An 18,059-nucleotide genomic window follows, 5' to 3' on the forward strand; every position below is an offset into this window, starting at 1 on the left:
GCAAGCCTGAGGACAGCTAGGGCCAACCTTTCCCGTGGCATCAGAGAGGCTAAGAGACAGTACTCCAGGAAAATATCTCATCACTTCAAAGACAGCAGAGACTCACGGAGCCTGTGGCGAGGCATTCAGACCATCACAGATTACAAGCCCCCACCACAGACCTGTGATAGCACTATCCCCCTGCTGAACGAGCTGAACACTTTCTTTGCTCGCTTTGAAGTCCAAAACAGCACCACTGCACAGAAGACCCCACCCCCTCCTGGTGACCAGGTGATGACTCTGTCCCCGGACAGCGTGAGGAGATCCCTCAGCAGGATCAATGCACGTAAAGCTCCGGGTCCTGACAACATTCCTGGTCGTGTACTGAGAGACTGTGCAGTGGAACTCACTGATGTCTTCACAGACATCTTCAACATATCACTCATCCAGGCTGTCGTCCCCACATGTTTTAAAGCCACCACAATCATTCCGGTTCCAAAAAAGTCATCTCCCTCCTGCTTTAATGACTACCGTCCTGTTGCACTTACTCCCATCCTGATGAAGTGCTTCGAACGACTAGTCATGCAACACATCAAGACTGTCCTGCCCCCCTCCCTGGATCCCTTCCAGTTTGCGTATCGGCCCAACCGCTCAACCGATGATGCCATCTCCACTGCACTCCACTCGGCACTCACACACCTGGACAAAAATGACTCATATGTTCGAATGCTGTTCATAGATTTCAGTTCAGCATTCAACACCATAATCCCCCAACAGCTCACACAAAAACTGGTCCAGCTGGGGCTCAACACCTCACTGTGCAACTGGCTGTTGGATTTCCTCACCGGAAGACCTCAAGCAGTACGGGTCGGCAGTAATACATCCAGCACCATCATTTTAAACACGGGGGCCCCGCAGGGATGTGTGCTGAGCCCCCTCCTCTTCACTCTGCTGACCCATGACTGCACTCCATCATACAGCTCCAACCTCTTCATCAAGTTTGCGGACGACACAACGGTGGTGGGTCTCATTAGCAACAGGGATGAGACCGACTACAGAAGTGAGGTGAGACGCCTGGCCACGTGGTGTGCTGACAACAATCTCTCTCTGAATGTGGAGAAGACGAAGGAGATTGTTGTGGACTTCAGGAGAATGCACACCCAACATGCTCCTCTGACCATTGACGGAGCGTCTGTGGAGAGAGTGAGCAGCACCAAGTTCTTGGGTGTGCACATCACAGAGGATCTCTCCTGGACGTACAACACCACAGCACTGGCCAAGAAATCACAGCAGCGTCTCTTCTTTCTCCGCAAACTAAGAAGAGCAGGAGCACCAGCTCCCATCATGTACACTTTCTACAGAGGCACCATCGAGAGCATCCTGTCGAGCTGCATCACTGTGTGGTTTGGAACCTGCAATGCGTCCTGTCATAGAACCCTCCAACGCATAGTGAGAGCTGCAGAGAGGATCATTGGTGTCTCTCTCCCCTCCCTCCAGGACATTTACAGCACCCGTCTCACTAAAAAAGCCCTTTGCATAGCGGCTGATCCCACGCACCCAATGCAAAGCTTCTTCAAGCTGCTGCCGTCGGGGAGGAGACTGCGGAGTCTCCGGGCCAGGACCAGCAGACTGAAGGACAGCTTCATCCATCAGGCTGTCAGGAAGCTTAACTCCCTCCCGATTCTGCCCCCTCTCCCCTCTCTCCTCCACGGTCCTACTGAACTCTGTCACACACACACACACTTTCTAACTCACTCACTGGCCTGCACCAGTTACCAGTCACTTTGTGGAGCATTGGACTGCCACTACCTCATAAGACTTTGTTGTTACACTATCTCTTACCGTACATTACCAAATCTCCATTTGCACTATTTGCCCATTTGCACTACTCTGCCTGGTTTGCACTCAATGTCATTTACTCATTATATTGTATATTGTATAGCTTTCTTGTTATATGTAAAAATTGTATTGTATTTATTTATTTAAATTTTACTTTTTAATTATTTTACTTGCATTTTTAATCACTCTTATATTTAAATGTTCATTTGCTATTTTATCTAGGGATTGAGAGTAACGTAGTTTCTATTCTCTGTATGTCCTGTACATGTGGCAGAATTGACAATAAAGCTGACTTTGACTTTGACTTTGACAAAGCTACAGTTGCATCTGTACATGAAAATAAAGCTTGGACATGAACTCATCTTCATTGTGCTGTAAAGGGTTTCGGGGAAAAGTGTCTTCACAACATGACATTTTACATCAGTGACTATTGCAGCAGACTGCTTTTTTCCTCATGTCAGAGTATATGTCATCTTGATTGTGACAGTTTGACAACTGTTACCACTTCGACGCATTACATATCCCGCTTTTAACACTTTGGTACTGAGTTGTCAGCATCATTTCACTCCGTGTCTGAGTGTCACAAAGCCCACGGGGTGTCGAGATATAGTGCGCAGCAGTTAGTATTGAGGTGGTTGCCTGCAGCCCATCTGCTTACAGCAACCCCTCCATCACCAGCCACACAGCTCGCTACTGCTGGCGAAGTAAGTAAACAGCCTCACCCTCACCAGGACTCCTACCGTATCTCTTGGCCTGTATGGGTTGAATGATTTCAGAGGTGCAGTGATGTGCAGGCCCATCAATACAGAGTGTGGACAGCTAACAGTACTGTGCTGGCAGGATGCTTTAAACAGGCTTAGATGGACTGGTGATCTGGCAGCCTTGTTAAGTCCCTCTGTTCCTTTTTCAGCACAAATCAACCTCCCAGGAAGTCCTTCTGAGGAGAGCGCATACTCCACTGCACTCTTATTTTGTATTCGGGTGCTGCACTCGTTGCCAAAGGACATTTTCCACATTGGGAAGCGTTGGGCATACATGTGTAATTCCGCTCCAACATTCAAAAAAACATCTCAACAGATTCCCATCACAGTGGCTACCACTGTGGAAGACCATCTGTGCTGGCTGAGGAAATTTATAAGGATGCCTAATGGTAGACCATCAAAATCTTGCATGGTTCGCTGCATCTTGGCCACAGAGCTCCTTCACCTTTTTCCAAAGTCAAATTCAAGCACTTTTAAAGCATTTTCAAGGTTGTCAAGCAAAATACTGCTTTGATAAAAACAAATATTTGCATATATCGATTCTCAAAATGATGATTCTGCTTCACATTTAATCAGAAGTCTAACTGAGTTATCAACAACCAAATTTACATCACACACAATTACTAGACAAGTAGTCAAGACATTGTTTATTTAAAAGGTGAAAAATAGAGCAATCTTTAAGACAGTCAGCTTGAAATGGAGGCTGGTTATGTTTTTCATAGTGTTTGAATGGATGCGTACAAGCATGTTATAACAATTCATTAACATTTTCAACTACAACTACAAGGTCAAGAAACGTCAACGCAATAATTTATTCAGTTGAAAGTGGCAAAAACCCTTATAACTCAGAAACTGTGAGTCTTATAAGTGTGGTGGGTTTTTTTTCAACATATAGAAAGAATCACATAAAGAGAATATCACATCACACTTGACCTCTGACCAAATTCAGCAGATTGATGTGAAGCTCAAAATGATAAATTTAAACAAAATACAACACTGTTCCCTTAAAAGTCAATACTGCCCACAGAGTGAGCTGCCTTGATGGAGGTCTGCGCTCTAGGAGTGCTTCTTGTTTTTCATTAAAAATATGCAAAATGTGCAAATCAGAGCAAATCAACCAGAGTCAGCATCATAGGACCCTGTTCTGGCTCTGCATACTGCTCATCTTGTTGAACGGCCCTTGAACAAATCATCAATAACACTTTGTGACAATAACAATCAGGGAAGTTAACAAAATCACAATAACCTGAAATAATGTTTTAAGTGCAGTTTATGTCATCTAGTTAAAAACACTCCAAACACAAAATACCACAAAGTGAAGGTTAAGCAAAAAGGTGGTTTTTAAGTTTTCCCCACCACTTCCATTATATTGCATGTTTATACTATAATATTTCAAGTATAAATGCCCCTAGTCTAAAACAAGTCTACAATTAGAAACAATAGAGTAGATTCAGGATTATCAGTTCCTAAAACTGCCAGGTCACCATCTGCAGAATTGTTTCGTTTTCTTCTACAGCTCTTCAAATGAAATTGGACTTTGAGGTGAAGCACAGTTTTCCTTGTGAATCAGCTTTTTCATCACTGTGATCAGCAGGCGCGAGGAGGACCTTATTCTCTTCTATTCGCCTCTTTCAAGGTGTGTTATCTCCTCCATTTTACAGGGCCTCTGCTCATCTTACTTGATAAATGTGATACTTTTGCCGCCAGCAGCTGAAGAGAGGAGAAGACCTTTTGTGGGGGCTATGTTGAGAAGCCCTTCAACCATCGTGATCATGAATAACCTGTTGGGAAATCATCGAATGCTCTTTGATGGTCTCCACCAACACCTCCTTGTTGATTCTCTCAAGAGGACTGACTGTGTATAAGGATGAAGATGAGTTTTCCTACCTGCCACAGACAGAAAGGGGTTTGTTGGGTGAAAGTTCATCGTAGAATTTATCGAAACTTACATTTTTCTTAACTTCAAGTTCTCAGGGGAATCTGGTGCTGCCATCAGGTCATAGTCACAGAACTGTAAACACCCTCCGAAAGGAGACCCAGAACAGAGGTGAGTTTTGAGGCGCTAATCTCTTTGTGTTTCCCGAAGAGCGCAATCTCTTCAGGAAACAAAGCCTGAGTTTCTGCCCAAACTTTACCTTCCGCCTCACCACATCTTCATGTGATTCCCTAGGGCTTAAACTTTTGACTTTCACCAGGTCATCATAGCAAACTTGTAGAATTACTGTGGGAGGTGTATATGAGGGTAAAAGTCTTTAGTTGACTTCTTAGCTTCCTTATTCCCCTGCATAAAAATCCACTTGTTGAGTATAAAGTCAAATTTGTTTGTTGGCCAGTCATATTCCTGCTTTTTGTGTTGGATTAGATCCACAACTGATTTTATGGTGCCAGCGGCAATCCTAGATAAACCTGGATTCCCCCTGGTACTCCACTGGCTGCTTCCACCATACTGACTATCGTTATACTGCCTGTTGCTGACATGAATGTGGATGTGCTGTTTTAAGCATTGCTTATCTATTGGAAAATACAAGCAACTTTTCTCATCAGATCTCTTTCCCCCTGTAAATAACACTAAACACTGTTTCAGTATCTAAATAATGTGCAGATATTCAGCTAAAGGTGAGTCTTCTTCCCTGATATCTCCGTCTCCAGCCACACATCTGCATAAAAGGCTGATTTTATTATATTGAACCTACAGTTGTGTTCCAAAACCTCAGCACGGGTGATCGGTGCATGACTGTTATGACATTTCCACTAAACAGAGTGGCTCCAGGCCTGTAAAAGGGGTAAGGTCATGTTGCAGTGAATGAAACAGTCAATCCCTGATATTATGCCCCCCTGCCACATGCAATAACTTTCTCAAAACCTCAAATAATTCTGAGGGTCATTATTAAAAAGCAGACACTGATCTCTGTGCTACAGACACCAAATGTCAGTGGATATTGTGCTCATGTAAAGTTATTTCTGCCCATGGACAATGTTCAACATTTAAGCCGCCTCCTGAGATAGCAGTGTCTTTTACTGTATGTGATGGCTTGACATTTCCAAGCCATGGCCCCGGCATAAAACGATTACTTTAACCAAGCTTACTTTTGTGAAAATGAAATATAAAACAATATGCTTTCCCTTCAGCAAAAACACATCAACAACTGAAATTTAAAATGCCAAAAAGTGGTGGAGAGCAGCAGATAAGAGATTACAGTTAATTTTCCATTTTGGTTCACAGTACATAAACAGGATTTTACTTTGATTTTTTTGGGAAACATTTCCAAGCCTCAACTATTCTGGTATACTAGTGGCATTAATATAAATATGAAAAAAACTCACAGGCACTTTTAGCTGACTATGTCAATTACCTAAAGCTTTTTACGAACGCATTCAACTTTGCCTCTACAGACTCGTAAAAAAAACGAAGAAAAAAAAAAAACATAACAATGGATGCGCTTGCCAAGTAGTCATCACATTATAGTCCTCTCCAACGGCAATGACTCTGGCTTTCTGAAAACACACCTACGTCCTCGTGTCGCTATTTCAAAGTCAATCGTTGGTTTAACACATTTTTTTGTTAATGCATCACACAGGAGGGGGAAAGGTGTCTATGTGAAAGTAGGCCATTCGGAAGACTGATGGATTGCATTATGCCAAACGGGCCATTATGAGGGGGCTGTGGATCATAAACAAATGACATAACGATCACGGGGTGCTGTAGGAGTGGAGGGGAAGATGGGTATTCTATCTGGCTACATTAAATGCAGCACTTAACATGTTCTGTTACGATAAATCAAAAAAGCTGCTGAAGGGAGGCCAAGCCGGTCCACTACTTGTGTTCTTAAACATCAAACAGTCCATCTGAGCTGCCTCTGTATCACCATTTTGCTGTATTTTTCTTGCAAACATGCAAAAAAACCCGTCTTCTTCTATCTTGTTCTCTGTCTTTGTAGCAGCAGTTAAAAAGCATCAGAGCAGCTCGGTCATTCAGGGAGGGGGGTCTCTGTGATCTATGTTGATGACACTGACTTGCAAGCACCTACAGTCCCACAAACTCCATTTGGAGTGACCTTAGTCATAACCCGGTTTCACACCGCTGGCTCCAATAGATACCATCATTTATCATAAAGGATCCTCAAATTGGCCTTCTGACAGTGACTTCCACATCACAGATTAGTAAATCAACAACTACATACATACGGAAATATACAAATAGCTGTAATTTTCCGTGAGGATGGAGGCGCTATTAATCATAATAATGGGTCGTGCCAAGGTGACAGAGTTGTTAAAGGAACCTTTCCATTATCTAAAGGTTCAGCACTTTTCACCAGGTGTCTTTCAGCACAAAGGAAACATCCAGGCAACTAGTTTAGTCTCAGTCATTTAGCCTCATGGTCACTCCAGAGCAAATATGAGATGGGAACCCTACTGATACCTACCAACTATTTTATTTAAAAATAGGAAAAATCACATTCCAAGTATAGTGGCATATGAAGGTGGCAGACCAAAATAAAATGAGCTGCTGAGTTGGTAGAAACCGAACTATGTAGAAGACTGGATGGATAGATTTATGCAAATATTAAGAGTAGCTCACTTTGGGGATATTCTCAGTTTCTGTGCTATTATGAAGTCTACGTTGCTTTAAATGATTTGTTTTTGACTGTGCAGTATTAGCATAATGTCTCAATCTACTTGAATTTTAGAGCACTTAATTCCTTTAATTTAAATGGTCTATTCATTCTAAAATGTGTCTTGTTTTGGTGCTCAAGTAAAAGTCGAGCTCAAGAGAATCCAATATGTACCAAACCTGGGAACGCACAAGAAAACAATCGATATGTCTGTTCCACCACATCCCAAAGTTGCTCTACTGGATTTAAATTTGGTGACTGTGGAGGCCATTTGAGTACAGTGAACTCAATGCCATGGTCAAGACATCAGTTTGAGATGATTTGAGCTTTGTGAGATGTTGTGTTATACTGCTGGAAGTAAACATCAGAATATGGGTACACTGTGCTCAGGAAGGTGTGGGCATGGTAAGCAACAATAGGCTGTGGTGTTAAAATGGTGCTCAGTTGATACTAAAGGACCAAACTATATCAAGAAAATATCTCCCGCACCATTACACCACCAACAACCTGAACCGTTGATATAAGGCAGGATGGAGCCATGATTTCGTGTTGTTTACACAATTCTGACTCTACTATCTGAGTGTTGCAGCAGAAACTGTGACTCATCAGACATGACAAATTGCCGTCAGTATGAACATGTGCCCCCCCTCCCCAAAAGGTCACAGGTCACGCATATCTCACGTACTTTCTTGAAACTGTGCTCACATTGAACCAAATCCACATGTAGATGCTCTGTTCCTAAATGGAAAAGTATGGAAATGGAAATGTGAATGTAGGAGTATGTCTATGTATATCTCATGTGTGTATAGAGTGGCTATTTGTGGGGTTGTATGTCTCTGTGTCTGATCATCTGTATCCCTCTATGTCTTTGTCTCTGCATCAGTGTATCTATTATTACATGCAAATCTTACAGATCTATGCTTATAAAGCTGTTGTCCATTGGCTAATTAGGCCAAAAGCCAAAAGTGTGTGTAAATATATATCCCATCACATCAAAGCATAAAGTTTACACACAAAACACTTTACAAACTCCACTAATATTGGGATTTAAGATGATAATCAGGCATCTGTTTAATGTCTCGTGTATTTTGTTATCTAATGAGTTTTCCATTAACATTAAACATTCCAGCCCGCACATGTAGGGAAGCTGCCCTCTGTGCCCAGAGAAGTCCATTCAGGATGAAAGCATCAATGAAATCAATGAAACATAAATGTATTATAAGTGGCATAAATTAATCAAGTGTAGCTAATTTTGCACAACATTTAATGAGCCTACTTGTGTCAGTTACACCTTATTTAGTTTATCACCTGTTAAGTGATTAATACGCTACACCTTCTTAAGCACCTTCCCCACTTTGAAGTGAGTCACGATGATGTTTGATTACATATTTCAAGCTTTTTTCAACTTGAAGTTTTGAACAACTTTTTTTAATCCGTCTCAGGGCCAAATGAGCAAACTGGAGGCAGACGCAATCAACAGGCATTAAGTAGACAACATTTCTTCTTGGTTTTCAAAGTGAAGTTGTGTTGAGAAATAGTCAAACCTCACCGCTTTTAGGTTTGTTTACCGCACTTGAGATGATCTCTGCTCTTTAATCTACACTCGCCGGCCAGCCCCACGGTCGAGAATACGTCAATCAAAACTACAGCTAGGGGTGCCGGACATATCAATCCGCAACAATATCGTGATAGCGCAGAGCTTTATATCCCTTGTGGAAATGGTTGAGCAAATTCAATTTAATCCAAATGAGTTCAATTATTATTTCATGCAGTGTAATTTGAGAAAATATAATATAGAGTCATCATTAATATACTGTAGCTCAACATTCAAGTCCTGAATGAGTTTCTAAAATCAGTCATGGCTGAAATTTAAGCCATTTTGAAGTTTCACAAAGGTTTCACTGTGGCCTTTTGGGCCTTTCCTCAAAGTCCCCCACTGCAAAGCAACGGAAAGAGTCTGAATTTATTCATTCATTCTCTTTGTTTTCCTACAGCCACAGCCAATCGCTGCTTGTAACCCTGTTAGAAGAGCGCTGCACTGCACATCGGAAATATGAATTCAGCTGCCAGTTGCCTACATTTGGTGCCAATATCTAATATTTCTCTCCAACTTCCCAACACAAGTTTCACTGTTTCTCTCAAATTGTCTCTTATTGGCAGCACGGTGAAGTCTACTGAAACGCAAACTAATTAAATTGTGATTTATGAGTTAGAAAGTCTCAGAGGCAGAGTGACCCGTGTTCCATCTATTCAACAGCAGGAAAACTGAGGAATACATTACTTGGTTTAAAAGCAGGACTAATTTACTATAACGTCATTAGACAGCTAAATTACTGGAGAAATGTGTAAAGAGAGCATATTTCTTTATTTATGAGGGGAGCTGGGGGTCACATGATCAGCAGCGGGCTTGACTGTGGAATCAGCTCCATTTAGAAATCGTTTGATTCAGGTGAGGTGAACAGGAATCAATAGCAATGTTCTCGCTTACAAAAGCGCAGCCTCGATATGCCAGCGCTCAACACGCTGCCCTGGAGGAGAAGTCTGAAACACTGCAGCTGTGTTTATGTGCGCGTGTGACAAAGAGACTAATAAAGAAAAACATTTTTTGCCTTTTCCTGTATCATTTCATGTTCATGAGATAGGTGCCTTACAAGCAATTACTTCAGCTGTCAACTGTTCTTTTGAGTGAACCCAAAAGTTGGAAAGGTCAAGCTGAGTCTGTGTTTGTTCCAAAGGTGTATCGCAGACAACGCTCACATTACAATACAGTTTTGCATATAACTTTACAGACATTCACATTATCTGCATACTTGGCTGATTTTTACATACTTCCTGAGAAAAAAAAAGGTTCAGATGCAAAATATGGCAACATTTTGATCCATCAAAGGTCCTCCTTACAAATCAGGAAATCCACAAGTAATTATGAAGAAACAAAGTTTAATTGATCAACAACAACACTCACTCCACGTTCAGACAAGAGTGTTACCACATCAGCCTTATTTATCAAAAAATGATGTCTATGCCATTTATGTGCATGCATATAATAATTATATACTGTCATAACATGCCTTGCATGGTGGACTTACATCACCCTCCACTGTAATGAACAGTGCCTTGCAACCTCTTGCCCTATGACAGATGGAATAGACTCCAGCTCTTTGTAGCCCTGAACCAGATAAACAGAAGAAAATGGTTTAAAAAACAGAATAATAGACAAAAAAAAATTCAAGCTACCAAGTTTCTCATAGAAGACAGAACAGGAAGGACAGGCCAGGGTAAAACTGTGAATACTGACACAATTTAAACATTTTAACTGTTTTTCTAGTGTGAGCACATCTTAAACAGGTGTCATAAAAACACCCATTCAGTGTAAAACTGTTTGCCAGGTGCCTTTTCATAGTTCTTCCTATTTTTCCCATGCAACTTTACAGATTTAGCTATGAGGGCAGCCAGACTGGGCCTGAACACAACCTGTGGAGACACAGACAAAAGAATAAAGCTAAGCCTGCTGCTCTGCTACCTGTTGGGTTCACTGTGTGCTGCAGACCAGACAAGAAAAGTCTGATAAAACTTACTGGCGTGATTCATTGTAGAAGGCGGAAGACTCAGGGTTTTGCAGTCTATTTTAACGTGTCTAAATTAATGAGGCATGCCTTTCAAGGTTGTTTAAAAAATAGCTCTTCTTATCAAGAACTTTGGCTTTGAAGTGAATGCAATTTTAAGCAGAATGTGTTTTATAAACTTAGTGTCTTATAATTACATATTTCTACACTGTTCGCATAGTGGACTTGTATTTTGAAGACATTTAATTCTATAACAATGAGAAATACAATGCCATGCCTCTTGCAATGCAGTGTAAGTAATGTTTTTAGACAAGCTTTAATAAATGTGAAAGTATCCCTCAAGTTTTCATCCATTTCTAACAAAACGTGCAGCTGACTGTGGTTAAAAGTGCTACACCCATCATCCTCCTTCTGGGTATCGTGAGGAATACAACTGGGCAGTGTCCAATTTTTTCAAGTTACGCAAATGTATAGAAGAGTGCTTCTAAAATTACATTTAAATACCAGTTACAATCAGGTCCACACTTTAAAAAAAAAACTTGGATAAAAAACCTTTCAATTCATTTGATAAACAAATTGTCAGTGTGGATATCCTATGATTTGATTGAAATTGCTGTTGCATCAGATTGCCAATTACGACAAGTGTGTGATTACACCGATCGCTTTCAAAATGACCATCCCTGAATGTGCTGTCACTCTCGCACATTTAATTAAACCAATCAGAGAGTAATGTTCGCCTCTCAACTAGCCATCACACAAACACAGAGCCTCTCTTTCAATTGGCCATGCGCCTTTTATTGGACACATAACACATTACTGTGGGTAAAGTTTTATCTGAATACCTATTTCAAGCCAACTTTGGAATAGAGAATAAACACTAAAGAGTACTTTGAAAAGTAACCTTTTGTTTTTAGGCTTTTTTTGTTAAATTTGTGGTGATGAGTGGGGAAAAAAATGGCACAATTAAGAAGTTCACTCACTCTGCTCATTACGGTGAATAGAAGACCATTGTGTTTAAAGAACATTTGGTTTCTTGTTGTGCTTTAAATGTTTTAAATGACTGTGTTAACTGACTGACTGTGACTAGCAAGTTTCAAACTGTCACAGATCTGTGTGATGGCGAGTGGAGAGAGGGAAACAAAAGATCAGAACAGCGTGCAGAAAAATCAATTATCTCTGGAAGAAGAGCATAGTGGTAAAAGCACAAATGGAGATTCCACTTCATGTTTTATCACCTTTTCTCTGGACATTGTTTTAATTCATTTATTTTATGAAAATAACACAAACTGTGAAAACACACATTAAACATCTGTTGGTTATTCATCCCATATTTGTAGTGGCAGGTTTTGCTTCTTTATTTATTCGTTTATTAATTCGATTGTTTGTTTTTTAATTTAAATCTTAAATGCCATTGTTAGCCAAATGGTTGATGTGCAACTGTTGTTTCTTGGCTAGATGTTAAGTTAATGTCACGATTGTCAGTAGATGAAGGATGTGGACCCAAACGCAAGCACTGATGACAGTGTAGTTGTGAGAGAGTTTATTAATAAAGGAAGACAAAATACAAACCAAAGCAGAGCATGGCAGGGAACTACACTAACAAAACCTAAACTGGGAACAGCTACAAAATAAAAATACAAAAAACAAAAACCATGTGACTAGAAACTTGAAAACCTGAGATGTTGAACCTGGAACATGGAGAGACACATGGAGAAATACAGGGGATGACACACAGCCATGGAACACCGAAATCGGAAGACTAAGAACTTCAACAGTAAAAAAAAAACCCAAACCAAGAACTGATCAATCACGTTCAATAGTAATACAGAGAACAAAACACTGGGTCACAGGCCCAGGACCGTGACAGTTAACCATTAAAACAATATTAAGACAACAACTATAAAGTACATAATGTGAGATTAGATATATCTGTTCACCATCACATTAATGTACATATTTATTCAGCCAATCACAGTCAAGAGGACCTGTTGAAGTTTAAAATGAGCACCACAATGGAGAAGAAAGGTGATTGAAGTGACTGTGAACATGGCGTGGTTGTTGGTCTGTGTATTTCAGAGGCTGCTAATCTACAACACTTTCCCACACAGCCATCACTAGGGTTTAGGTAGGTAACTAGGTAACTCAAATAACCACTCTTTGCAACTAAGGTATGTGTCATGGTCTGGGTGAGTGCCTGTGTTTTTCCATAGAGCTGGCAGTTCCACCTCTGGGAGGAGCCACCTCGTTCCTGCATGTTTTCCACACCAGCTGGTAACAAAGCTGTCAGTATTTAGGTCCAGCGTTCTCAGCCATTCTTCGCCAGATCTTCAGCTAACCCTAGTTAGTGTAGGCTGTCACAGCTTTGCAAAACTTATAGAAAAGCTACTTTAACTTACTTTGTGCTTTTTCTTTCTCAGCTACTCACCAGACTGCTATGTTCCACCTCTGAAAATAATCCTCACCTCAGGATGCTGGACTTCTCGACAACTTCACAGCTACAGTTCTTGCTCTTTTCACTTGCCTGCCTGCCTCCCTGCCGCAGTAATTGGAACCACTTGGACCCAACCACTCCACGCTGTTTCTCCACCTGTGGCAAGTAAGCACCAACATCAGACTCTGTTCATGCCTGCCGCATTTCCTTGGACAACTTCTGAATCTGCCTCTCTCATTCCAGTGACTCTGACCTCCTTGGTTCCCACCTGACTTTCCCTTTGCCTCACATCACGGGAGCCCAGTCAGAGCAATGCTCTAATTATTCACGTTGTCTGCCTAGCTCCAGTTTTGCTTAGTGTTGTTTAGTATTTCCCGTTCTTGTCATAGCTCACGTTGACTTCATTATTCATTATTCATTCTTCTAGTTAAAAATCACTCATTGTATTGTCTCACTGCGCTGTAAATAAATATTGTTTCACACATTTATCCACACCTCCATCTGAATTCAGCACTTGAGTCCTTTTCCTCTGATTTGGCTGTTTGCCATGACAGCATGCAGAAGAGCATGCAAGCAGCAGAAGACCACACCAGGTTGTACTCCTAAGAACAAGTTGTGCAAATTCAGAAGCAGAAAACTGGAAAAACATTACCTCGTCTCAAGAGTCTCCATTTCTGCTGCGAGAGAGTGATATTATACCCCTTATGTCAAACTGAGTGATTTATGGCCCCCCTAATTGATTTATGACCCCTAATAAATTATTCATGAGCTCCGGAAGTAGGAAGTAATTAAGTAATAAAAATATGATACTCATAAAATTATGATATTCATAAAATTATGATATTCATAAAAATATGATATTCATAAAAATATAATTGATTATTTAGAAAGTTTCTTATATATCAAAATAGCATTCTTTTATTTCTTTAAGCAATTAAATTTTTTTTTTATTTTTTTATGCTCAAAAAACGCCATCTGGTGGCGGGTCAGTGTGTGTGTGTGTGTGTGTGCGCGCGCCCCCGCGCGCCCGAGGCTGTGTGTCTGGGCGCGCGGGGGCGCGCCCGTGTCTCCGGACCGTGCTCTCTCGGGCTCCGTGCTCATGTGTTTAAAAATGTATTAAACCATATTAAAATTGTTTAGTTAAACTTGTGCTTTTGTAACGTTCAGTATGGCCACAAACACATGCTGCATGCCTTGGGGGAAAACTTTATTTCGATTTATGCATTTGTAGATTTAGAATAAAACTCATACTCGGAAAAAACTCGCGATCCCCTAACCCTCCTTAGAAACATAAGCAGGGAAAACTCCTTAAAAAACCCTCCGCGTTTTCTCCAAAACCCTACAATAACTTGTTAGGGTGCCCCCTCTATTCCCAAAACCTTATATTCGATAACAGGGAAAATCCTTAGTCTTTTTTCTCAAATTCAGCGCCCCGCGGCTCCCTTCATGCTCAGCCAAACAAAGCCAAAACTCCTTTAAAAAAAAATTTCTCCGCGATTTCTCCAAAACCCTAGAATAACTTGTTAGCTACCCCTCTATTCCCAAAACCTTATATTCGATAACAGGGAAAATCCTTAGTCTTTTTTCTCAAATTCAGCGCCCCGCGGCTCCCTTCATGCTCAGCCAAACAAAGCCAAAACTCCTTTTAAAAAATTCTCCGCGATTTCTCCAAAACCCTAGAATAACTTGTTAGCTACCCCTCTATTCCCAAAAAAAAAAAAAGCGCTATAATCCAAAAACATTGGGAAAGCTCCTCTTACTAGCAAGCTCTAAAATTCAACCCACACTCTAAGTTCTACCTCGCTCTTAATCTCCGATCCACAACTTCTTGCAGAGCACAATTTTTTCCTGCTTGTTCGCTCCCCGCTCTGCTCCCGAATGCGCTGCTTACCTCGTTTGAAAATTCCCCCCTTAGACCAACTCCGCCTCACTGCGCCCCGCTGCCAATCACATAACCCTTGCACCGCTCCCTTTGCACCCCGGTTAGCCAATCGGCTCCAGGTCTGATTTTACGATCTCCCGCTGAGGTTAAGACTATCGTCGAACCCCCAGAAGACATCTGACTTCAGACGTATCAACAACTGGCGCCGCTCAGACTGCTTGCGAGTTCGCATAGGGAGCGGCCGATTTCAACAGCAACTTGCGTCTCTTTCCTTATCCGCATATCATTCGGTAAGTGTTAATCTTCCTCTCTAACTACATTTTTGCATTTTCCTTTTTACCATTCTGTCAATCCTTTCATTTAAAAAAATAAATAAATATCACAATGGTTTGTAACAGGTACAATACACCATCCATCCATCCATTCGCCTCCACTTATCCTTTTCTCAGGCTCGCGCGGTGCGCTGGAGCCTATCCCACGTACAATACACTTTAAAATATATATAAGCTCCACTTTTAACTCCCGTAAAGGTTTATACATTACATGTCTACATCACCTATCATGGCCTCATCGGGTATCTCATATCATCTTGTTATTGTTATGTTATGCTCCTTTGATATTTTGCTAGTTTGCGTGTTTTAAAACTCTTTTTGTTTTTCTTTATATTTTTAGACCCAGATGTGTTAACCTGATCCCTGCGAAACACCAGCTCTGCGTGGATTTTGACCGCGAGTGACCGGATGTTGTTTCCGGCCTGAGGTTGCCTGAAATGCCGTGAGGCTCGTTTGAAAGATTGCGCCCGAGACCAACTCCGCCTCCAAGGCATGCCTACCTTTAGCTGCCACCAGTGAGATATCAGAGCCGGGCTCCACATATCCAATCAGGAGCACGAGCAAGACAGCTTTTGCAGACTCTCCAGAAATATACAAGTCCTTACCAACTGCTCTGCAACCCAGTGTTTCTGGTCCCCTCACTAACATCGCTTTTTGAGATATTTTTTATGAACCACCAAAAAAGCTATTTTACCCCACAGTACAGAAGACTGGGTCTGAGGGCAGCAGCGGGGACAAATGATTGTAATGAAGCGACGGACATTTCATGGCTGGTCTTGCATAATCGTGAGTTATTATGTCATATGGTGATAAGTACATAGTTTTGCAAGAGGCATACAAGCACTGTGGAAAAAGTAATCATAAAACTGTTTTTGTGAACACCCTACGTTATGCTTTAAAAAATGTGATACATGTAATGTGATCATCAAAGAACATGATTTTTTTAAAAAAAAAACTTTTATTCTTATGCTTTTAAAGTATGTCAGATTATCTTAAAACACTTATTTGTATGTTATAATGTTTTTCTTACACCATGTGTAATTTTTATAGACACCTTATTCATTGTATCAATGTGTAATTATGTATCTTTTGATAAATAAATAAAATATTTAATCTTGTATTTGTGTACTTTCTGGTGATTCAATAAAAAATTAGTCACATATCACTCTGATAAACACAGATGGCTGAAAGAAATGTTTGATGGAACAAAGGAAACAAGTGTCTTGCTGCTAAACTTTTAAGTCACCATGGTTTAAATGAGAAAGTCTGTATGTAAAACATGAAAAACTCCATATCAGTGATATCTACAAAGGTGTACTCATTTCTTTGTAATGGTACTTTACTGTTCCAATGAAACAAAAAGAAAATCTCATTTTTAAAGTACATTTTTCGGCCATCCTGACCTATTTTCAGGGGCAAGAATGTTGATGTTAGACTGTGTTTTAAATCAGGTTGTGATCTTAAACTAACTATCACAGCACTGATTTCAGTTGTAATCTCAATTAGAATCCCAATTTGGCTTTTCTCCAGTCAGTGTTATGGTGAAATTTAACTTGTTCTTTTGTGTAATTGCACATGGCCCAGCAAAGGACCCCTTAGTAAGCTGTACAGCATAAGTTTTCAATTCACTTTTGTCAGAAAACTTCACAGTATGAGAAGTTACAGCACAGTTTCTCCAAACGTGTGGTTCTTTTTCAGCCAGCGTGCTTTTAGAGCATCTACATTAGCTCATGTAGTAAAAGTACAATCAGTAAGTGTACTTTAACATTTGAGATTCCGAGTCACTCTTGCTTAGATCATGTGAACTATATCATGAACCTTTTTTTGTATAATGCATTAAACGTGTTCAAATCAGTTTAGTTAAAATAAATTGAAAATAATCTAGAGACAAGCAACTCCTTTTTAGCTTCTGTTATGTATTTACCTCTCACACCTTAATCTAGATGTTAGTGTTCTCAGAGTTAACATGTCTCATGTTGCCATGTTGTATTTCTAATACCCAGCCTCAGTGTTCGCCCTGTTGACCCTCAAATCCAAACACCAATGATCTAGATATTCACAAAATTCATAAGGAGATTCTTAAGGTCTTAAGTTTTGTTGTTTTTATGTTTTACAAAAAAAAAAAACTTCACATTTTTTATATTTTTAAACGAAAGTGACATGCAAGGATATTTTTCTTTAGTGATGTTGCTTCAGCAATCTCAAATACTAATTATTCTGGGAATTTTTATGGTCAAACTATGTGATTTTCCAAATGTGTGTGTGTGGAGTAAAATGACCTTGTTCTTATGATGTTGTCACCGTGAATCATTTAGGATTAACAACACAAATTGTATCGATAGCAGAAACAGTCTTATAACTTATAATTCTCACACGTTACCGCTAGTTTTACAAACGCAGTCTTCTTCAGCTCTGTTTATGTAGCTTTTATGAAACTGATTTTCCATAGTACAAGTAGAATTTAATTTTTCTTTGCTCTCCAGTATAAATGCAATAATTTGCAGGCTTTTTACTGAAACTCTCACAATGCAACACTCAATGCTCAGAGCTTCATATATCAACAGCTCTGAAAATATCTTCTTTTTTAAAGTAATGTAGGACAGGATCTCTCACTCTCTGTGTCTCAAAAAAAACCCCAACTAAACTGGCAATCACCACT

General features: G+C 40.4%; 1 long non-coding RNA gene across 2 annotated transcripts; it reads left to right on the forward strand.

The window, feature by feature from the left end:
- The first annotated feature begins 13,063 nt into the window (after window positions 1-13,063).
- On the forward strand, window positions 13,064-16,518 carry LOC308393816. 2 transcript variants are annotated; one of them, XR_013971029.1, is made up of 4 exons: window positions 13,064-13,095; window positions 13,173-13,351; window positions 13,430-15,358; window positions 15,741-16,518. It is a non-coding gene; the product is annotated as an uncharacterized lncRNA (long non-coding RNA). The 2 variants fall into 2 exon arrangements; XR_013971030.1 differs by having other exon boundaries at window positions 13,067-13,351.
- The last annotated feature ends 1,541 nt before the right edge of the window (window positions 16,519-18,059 follow it).

Source organism: Rhamphochromis sp. 'chilingali' (genome assembly GCF_963969265.1).
Source record: "Rhamphochromis sp. 'chilingali' genome assembly, chromosome: 3".
Classification (NCBI taxonomy): domain Eukaryota; kingdom Metazoa; phylum Chordata; class Actinopteri; order Cichliformes; family Cichlidae; genus Rhamphochromis; species Rhamphochromis sp. 'chilingali'.